Source organism: Manis pentadactyla, chromosome 1 (genome assembly GCF_030020395.1).
Source record: "Manis pentadactyla isolate mManPen7 chromosome 1, mManPen7.hap1, whole genome shotgun sequence".
In the NCBI taxonomy this organism is placed as follows: Eukaryota; Metazoa; Chordata; class Mammalia; order Pholidota; family Manidae; genus Manis; species Manis pentadactyla.
The window spans coordinates 181,897,068-181,917,502 of record NC_080019.1 but is presented as its reverse complement, the minus strand read 5'-3'; the positions used below and the strand labels follow the sequence as shown (position 1 = coordinate 181,917,502).

The 20,435-nt window shown below is 37.9% G+C and overlaps 1 protein-coding gene across 4 annotated transcripts in view; it reads right to left on the bottom strand.

Moving 5' to 3' along the window:
* Nucleotides 1-20,435, bottom strand: part of BACH1 (BTB domain and CNC homolog 1) — a 44,353-nt gene that overhangs the window by 23,496 nt on the left and 422 nt on the right. Inside the window, exon 1 of one of the 4 annotated variants that reach the window (XM_057503896.1) lies at nt 7,311-8,562. The exons of 1 other annotated variant lie outside the window; for it this stretch is intronic. The gene's annotated coding sequence lies outside the window, so the exon portion shown is untranslated. Of the gene's footprint in view, nt 1-7,310; nt 8,563-20,435 lie in introns of those variants that run through there. 2 more of the 4 variants (XM_057503898.1, XM_036926309.2) reach the window with 2 other exon arrangements.

Sequence of the window (20,435 nt, the reverse complement as noted above, 5' to 3'; positions counted from 1 at the left end):
CACCAACCCTTGGTATTTTAGCCTTCTTCATCTTTGCTACCCTAAGAAATAGACAGTGGTATCTCACTGAGGTCTTATTTGCATTTCCAGATGGCTAATCATGTTGGGCATCTTAATACATTCTTTACTGGCCACCTGTATACCTTCTTTTGTGAAGCATCTGTTTAATTCTTCTGCAAATTTTTAACTGAGCTGTTAGTTATGTTTTCTTTTTACTGAATTACAGAGGCCAATATAATTTTATTTAGGACTGCAATGAATGTATATACCAATTTAGGGAGAACCAATATCTAACAAATGAGTCTTCTGGTGCATACACATGGCATATCTCCCCATTTGCTTAGATCAGCATTATCCTGATGTTTTTGGTAAAGGGGTTTTTATGTATTTTGTTAAATTTATTCCTAAGTATTTTATGATTTTTTGTAGTTACTACAAATGTACTTGTTTGTTAAACTTCATTTTATGGTTTTCTGCTGCTACTATATAAACATTAAGTTGATTTTTTTAAAATATTAACCTTGAATTCTGCAACCTTAATTTGCTTATTAGTTCTGATCACTGTAGTTCCTTAAGATTTTCTATGTACATAATCATGTCATCTGCAAATAGAGCTTTTACTTCTTTCCCATTTTTACACTTACCTCCTTTTCTTCCCTTATTGTAATGACTGAATGAGAGAACTCATCCCTTCCTTATTCCCGTAAAAGAAAAGTTTTCATTAACAGTAGGTTTTCAAAGATGAGCAACAGATGGGCAGAAAGGATGTAGTAGTTACTATCCCAGTTAATTTAGGGCTCCTACAAAAACCTCAGAGGTAAAAAAAAAAAACTCAGAGTGAAAATTCCCCAAAAGTGAAACTCCCAAACTCACTCCACCTCATTCCTACAAAACTTTCTAAGTATTCTCCTGAGGCATCCCTAAGATCCCACAATCAGAGGACAGAGATGAGAAGGACAGAGAGTGATTGCCAGGAAACACGCCTAACACTGGAAGACTCTATCCGAACCTCACAAACAGCAGCCAGAAGCTCCAAAGATCCCCAGGGATGGATAACACAGAATAGCATTTTATAGCTTGATGACTCGCTGTCACCTGAGCAAGTTACTTTACATCTCTCTGACAAATTTCCTTTATTTTTTGGTAAAGTAGGGACAAGAATGGTACTTTTTGTTGAGATAGTCAAATGAAATAATATAATGTTCCTAAGACAGTGCCTGGCACATAACAAGTGCGCAATAATTGTTAGCTATTTGAATTTGGTGTTAGAAATGTTTGAGTGGCATAGGGAGACACTGAAACTGCAGGGAAAGAAATGTAATAGCTACTGAGCTTTCCAGTGCCCAATACTGACATAGGTACAATAACATGAACACTGTTACTTGGTTTTCAACTTTCAGAAAGCACAAATAATATTAGACTTAATTATGGATATAGAATGGAATGTAAATATTAATCTTCACAAAATAAAAGTAAAACTGATGGAATCAAAGAGAACTCAGAAAAAAAGGTACTATTTCTGCTTTCTTTTTTTTGGTATCATTAATGTACAATTACATGAGCAACATTATGGTTACTAGACTCCCCCCAATACCAAGTCCCCATCACATACCCCATTACATTCACTGTCCATCAGCATAGTAAGACGCTATAGAATCACTTGTCTTCTCTGTGTTCTACTGCCTTCCACACGCCCCCACACACACCCAGATTATGTGTGCTAATCATAATGCCCCTTTTTCCCCGTTATCCCTCCCTTCCCACCCATCCTCCCCAGTCCCTTTCCCTTTGGAAACTGTTAGTCCATTCTTGGGTTCTGTGAATCTGCTGTTGTTTTGTTCCTTCAGTTTTTGCTTTGTTCTTATACTCCACAGATGAGTAAAATCATTTCCTTGTCTTTCTCCACCTGGCTTATTTCACTGAGCATAATACCCTCTAGTTACATCCATGTTGTTGCAAATGGTAGGATTTGTTTTCTTCTTATGGCTGAATAGTATTCCATTGTGTATATGTACCACATCTTCTTAATCCATTCGTCTACTGATGGACAATTAGGTTCCTTCCATTTCTTGGCTATTGTAAATAGTGCTGCAATAAACATAGGGGTGCGTATGTCTTTTTAACACTGGGCTCCTGCATTCTTAGGGTAAATTCCTCAGAGTGGAATTCCTGGGTCAAATGGTATTTCTATTTTGAGTTTTTTGAGGAACCTCCATATTGCTTTCCACTATGGTTGAACTAATTTACATGCCCACCAGCAGTGTAGGAGGGTTCCCCTTTCTCCACATCCTCGCCAACATTTGTTGTTGTTTGTCTTTTAGATGGTGGCCATCCTAACTGTTGAGAGGTGATACTTCATTGTGGTTTAAATTTGCATTTCTCTGATGATTAGCGATGTGGAGCATCTTTTCATGTGCCTGTTGGCCATCTGAATTTCTGCTTTGGAGAAGAGTCTGATCATATCCTCTGCCCATTTCTTAATTGGATTATTTGCTTTTTGTTTGTTGAGGTGCATGAGTTCTTCATATATTTTGGATGTCAACCCCTTATCGGAGATGTCATTTATGAATATATTCTCCCATACTGTAGGATGTCTTTTTGTTCTACTGATGGTGTCCTGTGCTGTACAGAAGCTTTTTAGTTTGATATAGTCCCATTTGTTCATTTTTGCTTTTGTTTCCCTTGCCAGGGGAGATATATTCATGAACAGGTTGCTCATGTTTATGTCCAAGAGATTTTTCTAAGAGTTTTATGGTTTCATGACTTACAATCAAGTCTTTGATCCATTTTGAGTTTACTTTTGTGTATGGGGTTAGACAGTGATCCAGTTTCATTCTCTTACGTGTAGCTGTCCAGTTTTACCAACACCAACTGTTGAGGAGGCTGTCATTTCCCCATTGTATATCCATGGCTCCTTTATCGTATATTAATTGACCATATATACTTGGGTTAATATCTGAACTCTCTATCCTGTTCCACTGGTTTGTGGGTCTGTTCTTGTGCCAGTACCAAGTTGTCTTGATTACTTGGCTTTGTGGTAGAGCTTGAAGTTGGGGAGCGAGATCCCCCATCCTTTTTTCTTCCTTCTCAGGATTGCTTTGGCTACTCGGGGTCTTTGGTGTTTCCATATGAATTTTAGAACTATTTGTTCCAGTTTATGAAGAATACTGTCGGTTATTTTGATAGGGATTGGACTGACTCTGTAGATTGCTTTTGGCAGGATGGCCATTTTGACAATATTAATTCTTCCCACCCAAGAGTATGGGATGAATTTTCATTTATTAGTGTCCTCTTTAATTTCTCTTAAGAGTGTCTTGTAGTTTTCAGGGTATAGGTCTTTCACTTCCTTCATTAGGTTTATTCCTAGGTATTTTATTCTTTTTGATGCAATTGTAAATGCGATTGTTTTCCTGATTTCTCTTTCTGCTAGTTCATTGTTAGTGTACAGGAAAGCCACAGATGTCTGTGTATTTTTATTTTTTGCCTTTAGTTAGTATTTGGTTTGTCTGCTTTCTTTGCTGTGATTTTATTTTCTCTGGTGACATCTATTTCGCCTTAGGAGTGCTCCCATCTAGAGCAGTCCCTCTAAAATACCCCGTAGAGGTGGTTTGTGGGAGGTAAATTCCCTCAACTTTTGTTATCTGGGAATTGTTTAATTCCTCCTTCAAATTTAAATGATAATCTTGCTGGATACAGTATTTTTGGTTCAAGGCCCTTCTGTTTCATTGCACTGAATATATCATGCCACTCTTTTCTGGCCTGTAAGGTTTCTGCTGAGAAGTCTGATGATAGCCTAATGGGTTTTCCTTTGTAGGTGATCTTTTTTCTTTCTCTGGCTGCTTTTAATACTCTGTCGTTTTCTTTGATCTTTCCCATTTTAATTATTATGTCTTGGTGTTGTCCTCCTTGGGTTCCTTGTGTTGGGAGATCTGTGGGTTTCCATGGTCTGAGAGACTATTTCCTTCCCCAGCTTGGGGAATTTTTCAGCAATTATTTCTTCAAAGACACTTTCTATCCCTTTTTCTCTCTTCTTCTTCTAGTACCCCTATAATGCAAATATTGTTCCATTTGGATTGATCACACAGTTCTCTTAATATTCTTTCATTCCTGGAGATCCTTTTATCTCTCTCTGCCTCAGCTTCTCTGTATTCCTGTTCTCTGATTTCTACTCCATTAACAGTCTCTTCCACCTCATCCAGTCTACTCTTAAATCCTTCCATTGTTTGTTTCATTTCTGTTATCTCCCTCCAGAATTCATCCCTTAGTTCTTGCATATTTCTCTGTAGCTCCATCAGCATGCTTATTATGACTTCTATTTTGAAATTTTTTTCAGGAAGATTGGTGATTTCAGCCTCACCAGGCCCTCTCTCTTGTGTTTGAGGGATTTTGGACTGAACAAGGTTCTTCTGCATTTTCATGGCAATGGCAGTGATCACCGGTGAGTAGTGTGTGTGTCAGCTGGGAGAACAAAGTCCCTTCCTGCTTGCTGGTTGCCTTGACCATCTCCACTGCCTGTGCAGGTCAACCACACACAGGGAGCAGCCTCTGGGTTGATCCCGAGCTGCCGTGGATGGGGCAGCCCTCGGGATGGCCAAGGGCACTGGCAGTGGTTACAGGCAATCTGCTAGTGTTTGCTGCGAGAACACAGCTCCCACGTGCTTTCCCGACTCCATGCTGGCTTCATCCGCATGTGCCGGTCAGCCGCTCGCAGGGGGCAGCCTCTGGGTTGATCCCCTGAGCTGCCGTGGGCAGGGCAGCCCTTGGGATGGCCTAGTGCACTGGCAGTGGTTGCAGGCAATCAGCACGTGTCTGCCTCGAGAATAAAGGCCCTTTGTGCCTTCCAGATTCTGCACAGAGACCAGTCGGTTGACTGCAGGCAGGGTGTCTGGCCCAGTTAGCCACGTGCTGGGAGAAGCCTCTGTGTGGTTGCTGTAGGCCGGGCTACCCCCCAGTTGCTCTGCAGCAGTGGCAGATCAGCCGGTTCACTTGCAGTGCTGGCAGTGGGGAATGAACAGCAGGCTGCTTATCACCCTGAGGGGCTTCAGTGCTGCGTTGCCACCCAGGGGGTTAGGGTGCCTGAAGTTCCTTAAAGTTCCCAGCCTGCTGGGCTGAGTGTGCCAGGGCCATTTTGTCCACTTGTCCCTTTAAGGCTTTTAAAGAGCCCGCTTTTCTTTTGTCCCAGGGCAGCCGGCATGGGAACCTGTTCACAGTCTTAGTCTCAGATTTTGCTTTTCCGTTCCTCTAATATCCAGTATACCATGCAATGCTTTTCTCTGCTTCTGGTGCAGATTACTAGGACTGTTATTTAGCAGTCCTGTGCTTCCACTCCCTCCCCACTCTGATTCTTTTCCTCCCGCCTGTGAGCTGGGGTTGGGGGCGTGCTCGGGTCCTACTGGGTCACAGCTTTGTATCTTACCCTTTTTGTGAGATATTGAGTTCTCACAGATGTAGATGCAGCCTGGCTGGTGTACTGTATCTTCTGGTCCCTCTTTTAGGAATAGTTGTATTCGCTGTATTTTCAAAGTATATATGGTTTTGGGAGGAGATTTCTGCCACCCTACTCATGCTGCCATCTTGAGAATTCTCCAGGTAATATTTCTATATGACTTACAATGTGCAGTCAAAAGATACTTCCTCAAATTGAAACCAAATAAAAAAAAAAATTTGGAGTTGTGGAAGTGACCCAAACAAAGATGGTAAGACAGAAGCAAACAAAATCAACACCCATGGTAACAGGAAGTCAAAAGATAATGTTTTAGTTTCATAAATAGAGGTATAAGAACATCTATTACAGACAGAGGTAACCACAAAGCAAATTAAAGAACAGAAATGGGTAAAGATGAATATTATCTATTAAACAGAATTGGGGGCAAGGTGGGGCACAATAGATGAGGTTGGTCTATTTGTTTAAACTAAGAATTTATATTATTTTTACTAAAAAACAAACTTAAAAGATGTTTAAATAGATAAAAAATAGGAAAACTCAGTGAAGTCTAAATTGTTGATATAAATTGTTTGTGAGTCTTATAATGAAACTTATTTAAGATTCCTCAAATAAAAAAGGAATTTGAATAAGAGAAAAATCAACCTTTTACTAAAATCTTGGATTATTTGACAAAACTAGGAGATGGGGAAGGTAGGAAAAATATAGTGAGATTCATTCTTGTTTGAGAACAATGTTATATGTACTGTTTAATATTTTATATTGACAGTGATACGAAATTCAAACAGATTCATTAAAAATTTAAGGATCTCTTCCAGAGAAACTAGCTGTTTAACTGTCAAACCACTAGAGCACTGGTTCTCTGCCTTTCAGATCTATCTGATGAAATCAATCTATTGTGCTTCTACTGAAAAAACCACTCACATAATAAAATTTTGCTTTTGGAAGAACTGATGAATTTAACAATAAGCTGATTCTTTGAGAAGATCAATAAAACTGACAAACTTCTACAAAGTCTCACCAAGAGAAAAATGAATACATAGCATTCCTATTATCATACAAAACATACTGTAATAGCTCTTATATTAAAATTTCTTAACCCCCATACCTTCTAGCTCAGGTAGAAATCTGCTCCCTTTTATAGAACGTCCAAAGAGAGCCATTTATATTCAGTCTTCACTTCCCTCTCCTCCCAATTTCATCTGAACTCACTGACGTTAGGTCTTTTCCCCTCCACTTCATGGAAACCAGTGCAGATGATCAATGGCCTCCACATCTTACACAGCATCTCGGCAACATCCAACAGGTTGATCATTCCCTACCTGAAATCCTTTCTTCACTTGACTTCCAGGATACTACAGACCTTTGATTTCCCACCTGACTGGAAGCCACCTGTCAATTTTCTTTGGTCAATCCTCCTCCTCTTCCAAACCTCTAAATGTTGGGAGAGCCAAAGGCTTAGTCCTCAGATCTCTCTTCTTTGCACACATTCCCTAGATGAACTCATCCACACCCAGAGATGACATGATTACTCATGGAGTTGCTGTACTCTCTCATATTTATACTGGTATAATCTTCACTACTCTCTTAAACTTCATACTCATGTAAGTCAACTGCATACTTAGTAGTTATTTAACTACCTGTATGTCTAACAGGCAACTCACATTTAACATGTCCAGAAACCTTGGTTCCCCCAACTCTAGTCAGATATATATCAAAATATTAACAATGGTTACATCTATGTAATTTTTGTTTGTTCCTGCATTCAAATTCTTAACCATAAATCCCTATTAGTTTATAACCAGAAAAATGTTAAGAGAGACAACTATAAGGAAAAAAAAGTGCCTTTGTTAAAAAATGTAGTCACATTTATTTCAATTGTCTTTACATCTGCCAAGGAATGTCAATTCTTTTTCTCCTTTATAGTGTGTATTTCCTCCAGTCATCAGTGGAAAATTCTTTGTCACTCAATGGAAAATTCATAGGCAACAATGAAACACAGTATCTTGTATCTTATATACCCTCACAGTAATCATGAAAGAATAAATTATAAAGGAATCTAAAACAAAATGATGGTTTGATATGGAAAAGAACCCTACCATAGGAAAATAAGGAAGACAGACCCATCAAATCAGATCTAGCTATATGAACAAGTGCAAGTGTGCACCCATGAGCCTTAAAACGAGTAGGCAGCTCCTGCCCTGTCTCGCAAAGCCCTTTGAAAAGGATAAAGTCCTAAACAAATATACAGAATTATGAAATGCAAAGGAAAATCAATTTTAGGTTATTTTAACACCACCAACAGGATAATGGAAAGAACAGGAAGACTGGTATATAATTAAGGCTTTACTGGTATTACCAACTATGTGAACTTCTACCTGACTTCATGGCTTCAGGTTGCCCATAAGAAAAACAACATCAACACTGACTCTGAAGAGGGAATGGTTTGGTGCATTTAATAGTACAATGCTTGGCACAAGATCATTAATATTTTCCCATTGTTATTGCCATTATTAGCAAGTGACTGAAAGAAAACTTTTTAATTGCAGTATAGTTGATATACAATATTATGTTGGTTTCAAGTATATAACATAGTGATTTGGCAATTATCTACATTAAATGCTCACCCCAACTAGTGTAGTCACTACCTTTCAACATAGAAAGATGTTACAGAATTGGCTATATTCTCTATGCTGTACTTCCATCCCTGTGACTAATTTATATTATGATTGAGATTCTGGGTCTCTTTATCCCTTCCAACTATTTTATCCACAACTCCCCATGGTAACCACCAGTCCCACCTCAGTGTCTATGAGTCTACTGCTGTTGTGTTCTTTTGTTTTGCTGTTTAGATTCTACATATAAGTGAAACCATATGGTATTTATCTTTCTCTGCCTGGCTTATTTCACTTAGCATAATACCCGCTAGGTCCATCCATGTTGTTGCAAATGGCAGGAATTCTTTCTTTCTTATGGCTAAATAATATTCCATTTTATATATGTACCTCCCCTCTACCCATTCATCTACTAAAGAACAGTCAGGTTGCTTCCATATCTTGGCTATTGTAAATGATGCAACAATAAACACAGAGGTGCATACACTTTTTCAAATCAGAGATTTTGTTTTCTTCAGAAAAATTCCTAGAAGCAGAATTACTGGGTCATTTTTGGTTTTTTGAGGCACCTCCATACTGCTCTCCATAGTGGCTGCACCAATTTACATTCCCACCACCAGTATAGGAGGGTTCCCATTTCTCTGCATCCTCACCAACACTTGTTACTTCTTGTCCTTTGGATAGTGGCCATTTTGACTGGTGTGAGGTTATAGCTCATTGCAGTTTTGATTTGCAGTTCTCTGATAATTAGTGATGTGGAGCATTTAAGAAAACTGTACCTTAAAACGTTACAAATCCAAGAAGTTACAAAATGCAGATTCCTAAACCTTTAAGAATAAAAATTCATTAAACCTATAAAGATCTCAACAAGGTAAAAGGAAAAAAATTTAAATAGCACGTTTGCTCAACGTAATTGCTGCTTTAAGAATTTTTAATTAAAATGGCACATTTATCCAATATGACTACTCCCCCACTTCAGATGAGGAGACTAGAGCCCCAAGAGGGTCAGTAACAAAGGTTAAAGACATCTTCTGCCCTCAAGTCCAAATACTACATTTCAATTTATGTTATGTGACCTAAATGGCATGAATGAGTGTTTGAGTGTGTGCATGTGTGTGTGCATGTGTGTTTTGAGGGGAAGGGGTAAAAGTGAAGAGGGATGGAAGAACAATAGAGGAATAGAGGGAAATGCCTCGAGTATCCTACATGTGCCATAAAAACAGCAAAGTTAAACAAGTTAAAAGAATACTTAAGAAACTGCAAACTTTCCCTTATAACTCAGTACTTGGTTAATTACTTTCTAACATTTCTTGGTTAAATAAATCTCACATATCATTAAAAGGAATCTGACATTAAAACTATGCTGACTTTAAATCAAAGTCTATAGTTACACTCAACTATATATGAAAAATTCAACAAGGACAAAATGCTAGGAGCTATTTCACTAAAAACTACTTTCAATACACAGTATTAAGTACACATGTCCTACATTCATAAATATTAAATCTGTTATTTTGTTCTCAAACCATAAAAATTATAACCATGATCCACATTATTTCTGATTGCCTAGAGGAAATGAAAGCCCTAAAACTAGATCAAGGTCAGAATAACCCTTTGTAGCTCTAAGAGTGGACACATATAGTATGCATAGTAACTTTAAACACACACACACACACAAACACACACACGATCAAACAACCAAAAAAGTGCCTTTCAAATTCCATTCTTTAAACACCACCTTGCTCCAACTCATAATAAATTTGAGTCAAAAAGGCAATTAAGACTTTAAAAATTGTTAATTTTAATTAAATAAGGTGGCAGTTACAGTGGATTAGAATATTACATGAATCACAGATTTGAAACTTTTTTAAGTAGAAGTATTAAATTGAAATGTTTTATTTAAAAATGATCTAATCCATTAATCCCTGATAGCCACCATAGTACTACAGCATCTCAATATACATAGCTAAAACTAAAATGTTTAAGTCCATTTCTTGTTATTTATCTTAACTTGGGAGTCAAAATTACCATCTTTAAAATGAGGGTTTCTAAGCTGTAGACTTTCATCGAAGTCTTCAAAAGCTACTTTCCAAAATAAAATAATCACAGGATTTTGTTCAATAAGTAATAATGTGAAGCTTGCATCTCACGTCTTTATTTTGGCATTATTAAGTCTTCCTAAATTCTATCCAAAAGAATACAACCAGACTATTCAACACACTACAGAGTATATGACTGATACAAACAGCTAAAAACTATGTTCAGAATAACAATAATAAAAACAAAGAGGAACATAATCTTGAAAAATCAAGACATAAGCAATGTATGAGCAAGCAAACCCAGAAGAAAATGTTGAGAGACACATGCTGTGTGAACTTGGATTGCTGGCGTCAGGAGAAAATCACCGCTGCCGTGCATTATGCTGCTTTCCCTGGCAACACGTATCTGTACATAGTCTCTACAAGTACCAAACAGAAGGGGACAGTGATACAGAAAAACAGACACATGCCTCTAAATCCAGTCTAGGCCTTTGAAGATTATTACCTGATTTTTTGCTGCAGAGTTTGATGGAGATGGAGAATGTTGATAAGCCTGGGCAACAGAGCAAAACAACAAAGAAAAGAATTTGAATTCTTTAGTCTGAAGAGAAGGTTGAAGGTTAAAGACTGTCTTATTAATGGAATTTCAAGTTATATAGAAGTTTTGTAATTGAGTCAAAAGGAATTAACCTTTTTCAAAGGCAATTTTGATTTCTGCTACAATGTCTTTAAATAAGAGAAAGTGGGGGATGGGAGGGGGGACAGGATGATGGAATGTCTGTGAGCATGGGCAACTTTCCCAGGGTTTCCTTTATCTCACCTCCTGATAGTGCACTGAGGACTCCTCAATTTAATTTTTCCCCTTTCCTTTCTATCTATTCTTTCCCCATTTCTATCCAGAATGCCAAAATTGTCCCATGTGTGTGACTGCAAAGAGATATTCAGAGATAGGTACCACTGCCTTCTGATGTTAGAATGAGAGAAAATCAGCTTGTCAGAAGTTACCAACCAGGATTTTAATTTGGTATAAAGCAGATATTTCTGACAGTAATGGTTGTTAAACATGGGAGAGCTACTGAGAAAGTGAGTTATGCATCCCTCACCCTGTAACAAGGGGGCCAGTTTAGAGAAAAATGACTTCAAAAGAAATGACCCAAATGGCTTGTCAAATTTTTCACTCCAGTTTACAGTATACAAACAATAAAAACATCATCTTTCTAATCTAGACTATTTGTAATGCCCTATTAATTCTGGGAAAAAATGGTGCTATATTGTTTTCACCAATTTGGGTCTTTGGCTTGTCATTTTTAGTTTAAAATCACAGCCGGAAGGTCATTATTGTTATTAATGAAGATTATATTCTGAATAATAATATACTTAAAAATAATAGAGTTTTTGTTTGTTTTTGGAAAAAAAATGCAAGGCTACCCTTCTCAATATTCTTTGTTGACAAATTAGATCAAAATGAACTTCATCTTAAGATTTTTATTGGTAATCAGCAATTACTGATTAGGCAATTACTGTAAGTGAAGTAATCCAGATTTAAAGCAGGTTAAAGTTGTGTCTAATACATCTAATATTAGATGTTTTGATGGCTTTTATGTTTGATTCCTACTCATAAAGCTGTGCAATATTTACTGTTACCTCTCCAGAAGACCATCATAAAAATCTGTTAAGCAAGCAAAGCTAGGTTTAGTAGATATATGACAATTAGTTAGAACAGGATCAGAGTATAATAGTGTCTCAGTTAGATATAAGAAGATATTTGTGGATGTTAAGGACCTGGACCTGGTGATTTTAAGGCAGGTCTAACAAGGGTAGGAACTTGTAGGAATTAGCCAAAATTTAGGGTATAATAGCTTTAGGTTGGTGGATAATGTGGGGTGAAAATATTCAAGAGGGACTTGATGGGCAAGCTGTTATAATCTTGCTAAGTAAAATCTTTAGTATAATCTCATCTTGTGGTAGTGGATATTTTATAGAGCAGGAAGCTGTTATTTCTCTTGGTCTCATCATAGTTTAACACAGGAATAGGAAAATATACTGGGCCTCAGCATTAACATGGGGCAGGGAATTACATCACACTCAATTTCCTGATTTCATATTTAATATCTCAAATCAGTGGTAATAAAAAGGAGTGTTTAAGTCCTTAAGTATTATTTATTAAAAACAGTTAAACCTTAATTTTAAGATCCCTCATTTTTCCTTTATAATAAAAGGACAGATTAGTTCTTGTTCTCATATTTCCTTTATCTAATATTAGTGATTCTATTGACTTTCTAACTAATACAAGATTTTAAATCACAGTGTAATTCTTAATACATGAATTCTGTATTTAATGCAAGCCTTTTTGAAGTTTGCTCATCACAAGATGATTTTTAAAGAGTATTCATTAAGACCATTATTTGAAATGATGTAAGAACTACGGACAAAGCTAGATAGTGAAACATATTCATAGAAAATTTACTGGAAAATTTTCTTATTAAAATAACATATTTTTCATATGTTACTGAAAGAGGACAGAATGTAAAGTAAATCCTGTAATCCTAAAATACTGGCTTGTTAATTGACATAATACTTTGTATAAAATACCATGGACTACAAATATCTTGAACTAGTATTAAAATGTTTTAATATTAATATAAGAAAAACCCTAAGTGTCTATTCAGCAATAATGGAATGAATAAATGAGTGATTAAATAGACATATAACCATTACAATAACATTTATGAAAACTTTTTGAATTATGGAAAATAGCATATGAGATAATTTAAGTGTAATAAAACCAGCAAAAAAAAAAAAACAAAACGAATACCACCATTTCAGAAGCCTACCCTAACCATTTATCACAGCCTATCAGTTATCAAGTAGAAAAAACTATTAGCAAATTAACTACTATTTTGTGAATTTACAACACTAAGTGTTTATGTACTGACAGTTACTTGCTTGTCTTTCACAAAGCACCAGAATCTGGGATTGAGAAGGAACACAATGACACATACAAGTCCTTTGAACATACCAAAGCTTTTAAAGAAGTGTAGGAGTACTCAAGAACACTACGTAAACTTAAAGAGGCATTATTATCTTAAAAGTCTGAAAAGAGTGGCAAAAAAGCTAACCAGACAACAGCTTTCCCTCCTAGGAGGCAAATGTGTGTGTAGAGAGGGAGCGATGCTCTGTTTGTAATACTGACTCAAAAGTTAGGGTTCCAAAGAATCCTGGCCCATCTGGTCAATGAATCAACCATTCTTGTCAAGGCAGGCAAGCATCATCCCTCAATGAGAGCCACAGATATTACAGATGGGCATGCCCTGCAGATTGAGAGAGAGAGAGCAAGTAATTCTCTTGGGATAGTTTCAATAAGAAGTTACAGGATACAATTATATAGTTCCCTTTCCCTGAAAGTATTCAGAAGTGACAGAGAACTTCAGAACTGTTTGGAGTACTGAAAGAAATATATTCCTTGCATATATAGTTCTTTTTTCAATTTTTGAGACCAAAAGAGTGGGTATTTTCAGTTTTTAATTAAAACATTTATTTGACTTGATTCTATGAGTAATACTTGATCATGGTAGGAAATATAGTGAAACAATAGGGAAAAAGTCACCTAAAATTCCAAATTCAAAGACAACCACATTTTCTTTTTCTATTCAGAAGTATGCACCTGTACCTAGTAGTAGTTTAAGTAGCAGGTGAAAGGATGGCACCGTTGGCCGCTCAGCACCATTCACCCCCTCGTTTTCTAATCAAATCTACTGTACTCCCAAATCTACTCTCTACCTGATGCCGTGAGCATCTGGGGAAGCAGATCCCAGCTTCCAGCTCAAGATGAATTATTTCTAAATGTTCCTGTCATTATAATACACAGACACAAAACCTTCTCCTCCCAACCTTCCCCTACTAAAATCTCTCTCTCTTCTCAACTATTCTTAATTGCTTAGCTTCTCAAAAGAGTTTCCAAGCTTTCTCCACTAAACTATGCATTCATCACTGACATTCCCAAAGCTTTCCTAATTTCTCAAATTTTAGGCTTGACATTTCTATAGGTCCAAGGCACATGTTACATGTTGCTATTACAGCAATTATACCTCCTACAGCCCTACAGTGACAGTTTGCTTGTCTACTAGAGTAACTCCTGAAAAGTTCTATATTGCCGTATCTACAAAAGTTCCTGGCATGTAAAGGCATAAATATTTGTTCCACGAATCAACTATAAACCCAAACCCTAACAAGTAAGCATACCACGGATGTTAAAATGAATTAGCAATCCTACTATCTACAAGCTGGTATGTAAGTTTGGGGAGAGGGGCACCGTGTACAGGAAGATTAAGAAACCAAAGTGCCTTGCAACTTAAAAACACAACTGTTTTTTACTCTCCAAGGATTAGAGAGCTGCTCAAAGTTAACACAGTAGAAGGCGGAGTACTTTCCACACTGGTATCTGAGAAGCAACATCAGGGGCATGTGCTAGTATCTAAGCTCCACTGCCACCAGTGAGCACTGCTGCCAACCTGCTCCAGAGAGAAAACGGTATCCCAGCCCTCCTGGGGTCTGGAACAGACAACAAACTAGACCAATGACACCAGGCATGCCCTCAAGAGACAAAACACATTTTTAAAAATCTAAAGAAATATATCTAGAGTTTTAACAGTATTTGTGACAGTCCTTTACCACAGACACTATTAAGTTGGGCCAAGTTGATAGTAGCTACAGACACATCCCTAACTGGCATTCCTTTGATTTGTCTGGATGACAGCTGGGAATAAAGGCATACATCCCTATTCAGCTAGGCAAAATGCTTTTCTACTTCAAACGTCTTTTACTAATGTGGAAAACAAAAATGATTAAACTAGAGGAGAACCAAGAGCCATGCTGGGAATTACTCCTTAGAAAAAGAGTAAATAAGGAGACATTAGGTACTTTGAAAGTGAAAAGTGTCTTGGGCCAAGATGCAATAACCACTTTACTTTTTTTAAATAATATTTAAGTGCAAAACACATACTAATGAAATTACTGATCTTACCAAAAACTACTTACTCCAAAATGACAATCTAATAATTACAACCTAATAAATATATTAAAAGACTAATAAATCTTTTATAGCCACAGATTTTATAACAAACTCTCTCCCTTTAGAATCTCAGATGTAAACAACAGTAAAAAAGTCAATGGAAAAAAGGCAGGAGAGACAAGACATTTCCCTTACTATACTATTAGTCGATAACCTTGGGGGTGGGATACTGCCAATTTCCAGGCTACAAAGGATTTGAAAAGTGATCCCACTATATAAAACACTTTTTAGTGTAATTCCTCTTTAATGGAGGATGGAAAGTGGAGTGCAACTGTCCACTATGACTGTTTCAACCTAAGAAATGACAAAAAAGTAAAAATAACTTTACCAGATAGAAACTGAGAATATTTTATTACAAAAATATTCTTCTGAATAATGAGTTTCTGAAGGCATTAAGAAAATTATTTAAATTTATTTTTAAAAGGAAATGATTTGCACAGAGCTTCAGCTGCGTAAGGGTAACATATTCTAAACTGTGCCCATACTGAGAAAGGAACCAGCAGCCGCCAAGTTCTCTGCATGCCCACTGTGCTCCTGTAACAGTCATTAACAACTAAACTCCTGGCAACTCCCATTTCTTTGTTCCTAACGTTTGCTTTGGGGCATTTTTATTATCCTATTAATATTCTCTAAACTGTCCCTGACCCAAAATAAAACAAGGGATCTTGTTTATCATCACAAGAGGAGTGATGATAGTAAAGGAAAAGTATTAGATGTGTAAGAGGTTTAACATCCAGACAACCCAAATTATATTTTTGCTCAACTCAATCTTAAATCAATTACAGGTAAAAAGAAGTCACAAGACAAATGGTCTCTCAGGAGATGAACTAAAACAATGATTTAAATCTCACTGCCTAATACACCAATGATGAAAACAGAAAGCAGAATTCTAAATGATCAAGAGTTTCAACTCTGTACTTATTTAACATAACTTAAGAGGTACAACATAGAATGTTGTCTCCTTCACTCTTTTAAGAATTACCAAGTTTCAAAGCCACCAAACTAAAATGAACCTATATTATACCACCAGTTTAGCAACCAATAGTTTACTGAACAAAGAGCCAAGGCATATTCAATGTTCCATGTGAGATAAAACAAAAGACATATCTTCATTATCAAGAAACTTATACTCTAGCTGAAACAGTCAAAACGTTTAACACAACCATTCTGAATTACTAACAAGTACTAGAAGCCATCTGATAAACATGTCCATTATTTATCAGGGATAATTTTTCTGTATTTGCATAGTAGTGTCACTTTAAAAGATACAATTCTGAAAAGTAACTGGCAGGTAAATTTGCATTCCAAGTGCTCCCAACCACCTGCCCGGAATGAGAAATGGAGAAATGAGTTTTGCCCTGATGTTAATAACAGGGAGGAATGGACAGGTTACTAAACCTGCTGGACCATAATGTTCTCAGCCATAACAGAGAGAACAGACTAGATGCAGAATGGCAAGTGTCTTTACTTCTTTAAGTAAAGACACTTTACCAATTAACTGGTAATGACTGCCTCCAGAGCACTTTGCTGAGACTGTTAGAACACTTTAGTAAACATAAAAAGCTATATCCTGTGTTCCTTGCCCTCATAAGTTGGGTGTTTGAGATGCTGCTGCTGACTCAGCATCAGAATGCTCACTTGAGTTGTTTTTCCAGTAGCAGCGACCTGCTGCACACCCACAGGCTCTCCTCAGTCTCCCTTGTCATCAAGGGCTGCAGTTCAGCTCAAGGAGGCTGCAAAATGTGGCTGTGTAACCAAGCACTTCCCTGACTTTGAACAACAGATAACACCTAACATGTATACTAATATACCTATCAACATGCAGCCAGCACTATTCCAACCACTTAACACATACTAACACTTTTCATTTGCAAACAATCTCTATGATGTATTTTCTATTACTATCATCCCCATTTTACAGACAAGAAAAGGAGCACAACTAAGTGAAGTAACTTGCCTAAGGCTTCAAAGCTGCTGTGTAATGAAACCAGAAATTGACCTTAGGAAGTCTGATTCCATTATCTCCCACTTTTAAACATTTTGCTTTCTGCTGCGTTGTCAACTGTACAGAGATCAAGCCCACAACCCAGTTCTGTTAATGCTGTACAGAATAAGCCAGAAGCCCAGGTGTCATGGTGGTGTAAGTCTATACTTTATCTGCAGTCCTGAAATGTTTACTCTTTTCACAGGGCCTGGATTCTAGCAAATAATGCTCAAATAACCCACACCTCGGGTTAGATTACCACATACGGTTTATTTTTCTAATCAAAAGTTTCATAAATCACTCATTGCACCATATAAAATAAACTTTCCATTTAGTAGGACCCTTAGGAAATGTGAGTTTTAGGGTTAAAGCAATTCTTCCATTAACAGATTAGTCAGAAAATTGGAAGATGATTCCTAAAGCATGTCTGCAGAGATCAGCACTGTGAAGAGAAACCAACAACTGGCCATTTTAAAGGGCTTTGCATTCTGAACATCATTTCTCACAGTACAGGCATGCAAGAGGCATATATCCTACGAGATTTAACTGAATGGTAAATACCATGCCCGCAGCTGCCTAGGTTAATTTTCTGAATTAATTCACATTCTCCTAAGGGGGGAAAGTGCACTTCCCAAGTGACTTGCATGTAGTCTTATTAATCCTTGCTAAAGGGGGTGTAAACTTGGCCCTCCAGAAATGCAAACTTCAAGGAGTAACAGTACAAAGCAATTTCTAAAAGAATTTGTGATATACAAACCACACTCCAATGTGTAGATTATCTTCAGGTGTTCCCGTTTCACCTTTTTCCATATTACTACACTTCAGACCATGTATTTGAAACAGATCAACCACCTGGCTTGTCTCCAAATTCAAAATGCATGGTATTATAGGTAACAGGCACTTTGTATGTTTTGTATTTCCATTCCCCACATTAACAATGTAATAAGAAATTTACACCCAAGCTGCTAATCTTTAAAATGCAGTATAAAAATAGAACTATATATGAAATAAAAAGTAAGTGAATATTAACAGTTGAAAGAATGATAGCTCTTAAAAGCAAATCAGAAGTTTAAGAATAAAAGAGTATTCCAATTGTTGAACATTCTTCATTCAGTGGTTAACAAACCCTTTATGTCCCCTAATAGGAAAAGTGGGCTATGTGCCACATCATATAATATGCATATGCTACTACTAATCTGTATCTTGAAGCTTTCTTATTTTAGATAAAAGAAAAATTAATCAAGGTTTTAATATTTTCTTCCAAATGAATCATCTTGCATTTCACCTAGAGAACCTAATACCTACAAAAATTCATGATGATCTCTAGCCCCAAATTTAACGCAAAATTTACCTTTTTTTCTCCAAATACAAAATGTCTTAAATGAACTACCATCAATAAGAATCAGTCATTCTTTTGACGACAGGTAAGGGCCTGGTCCCCTGTTCCACATGTCCCATTCCTAAATTTTGTTAGCAATGGGGACTGATAAGCTTGGGTCATTTTTAAAGCCAGAAGATGTAAAGACACTAGCACAACTAACAGAACGAGATAGGTATGTATGGTTTGCCTGTCACTGGACAGCTCTTCCTAAATTTCACCCAATGAAACCTGTTAATTCCACCCATTTTCTCCTTACCCTTGTCTCTGCCACCAGAAACTACTAAGTGCATCAAAAGCCAAGGGCCACAAAAACCAAGAGGAAGTCTCCTTGTGTTATCAAGAAGAAATCTTTATGAAGAACAAATTAAGTTTACTTTTTGAAATGGACAAACCACACAACAACCAAACCAAGGGAAACAAAAAACTAAGTACAGTAATAGTAGTAAATATTTTTGTTACAATACCATTATTGGTTTACTCCTAGCCATAAATGTCTCCCTCAGTTTTAGTTCTCCCGCACAAATTTACTCTCAGAAAGTAGGTCAGGAGGCTGCCCTGTATTTAAACAGCACCTCAGTGCTACGTGGGCACTTCCTAAGAGTACTCTGGCACCTCACCCACTGAGTACCCGTATAAAACAAACAACACTAGCCGGGTCCTCTTCGAGCCCTCTGAAGCAACCCCTCTTGAACGATCCTTGGCCTTTTATAGTGAAGGCATGTGATGAGCGTTATCTGCACCAGCTGTTCCTAATTACCTCTCAGACGGGGGCGAATGACTCAGCAACCCAACTTTTTTAAAGAGTCATCCCTCCTTGATAACGAACATACTGAAAAATGGTAAACCACTTGACATAGCCACGGATTAAACGATAATACACGATTGGATGCAATCACGAAACCAAGGCCGCCCTACTCCAAATTGAGTCACCGGGAGTCTTTCCCCAGGCTTCTTTAATCCAAAGGCAGAAGTGGCAAGTGCTTTCAAACCCAGCTCAGCCCAGCCCAGCCCAGCCCAGTCCTTGCACCACTACCCAAAACCAGGAAGAAGACAGCCGACCTCTTCCTATTTCTCTGCTTGACCATGTGAAGTGCTCAAGTGCTCAGTCACTGACACTGTGGTTTATCCATTTCAAAAAGTGCTCAAGTGCTCAGTCACTGTCCGGTGTTTCCACCCTCTATCTTTCTAAGCTGCTTTCATAGCAAACCCTCTGGAATGGAAGGGGTGTTAAAATAGATGAACAAAGACCTGGTAGTGGCATCCTGCATGGGTGAACAGTCCCATCTGATAGAGTTCTCCAAAGAGGTAAGCATCCCTTACAAAACAGCCTTTGTTCTTCAAGCTTGACATTGTAGTTTTTTTTCCCAACACACATTCTTTCACAATTACCACTACACTATACCGCATCAGCCCAAGTTGAACGCAGAAGGCTCACTGCACAAAAGCACTCCGCACAATTCCACTCAATGACATGATATGCACTGCAAGAATGAGAAGGCAAAGGCACTCGTGTTACATGAGACGAGCACAAAGCTGGTGTCTCTAGAATTAACACCCACGCTCACCATACTGTGGGAGCCTTAATTACAACAAGCCGGCAAAACTCCCAACAAAGGAAGTCCTGGGATCTCCAGTCGTCTAAACCAATCTTGGCGAAGCCCAGCCCCGCAAGGTGGTATTTTTTGCTCCGGCCACGAACTCGGCCATTCTTACGCTATTACACGCGCGACACACACCCGGGCTGGGAAGACCGGAGGCACACAGCTCGCGGGAAGCGGCGGTGGCGGGAGGGGGCGGAAGACAATACGGAGCCGGCCGGGCCGCGTGGGCGGTGCTGATGTGTCACCGCCGGGCGGGCCGCGGGCTGGGCGGGCCGCTCGGACCCGGTGACGGAGAGGCGGG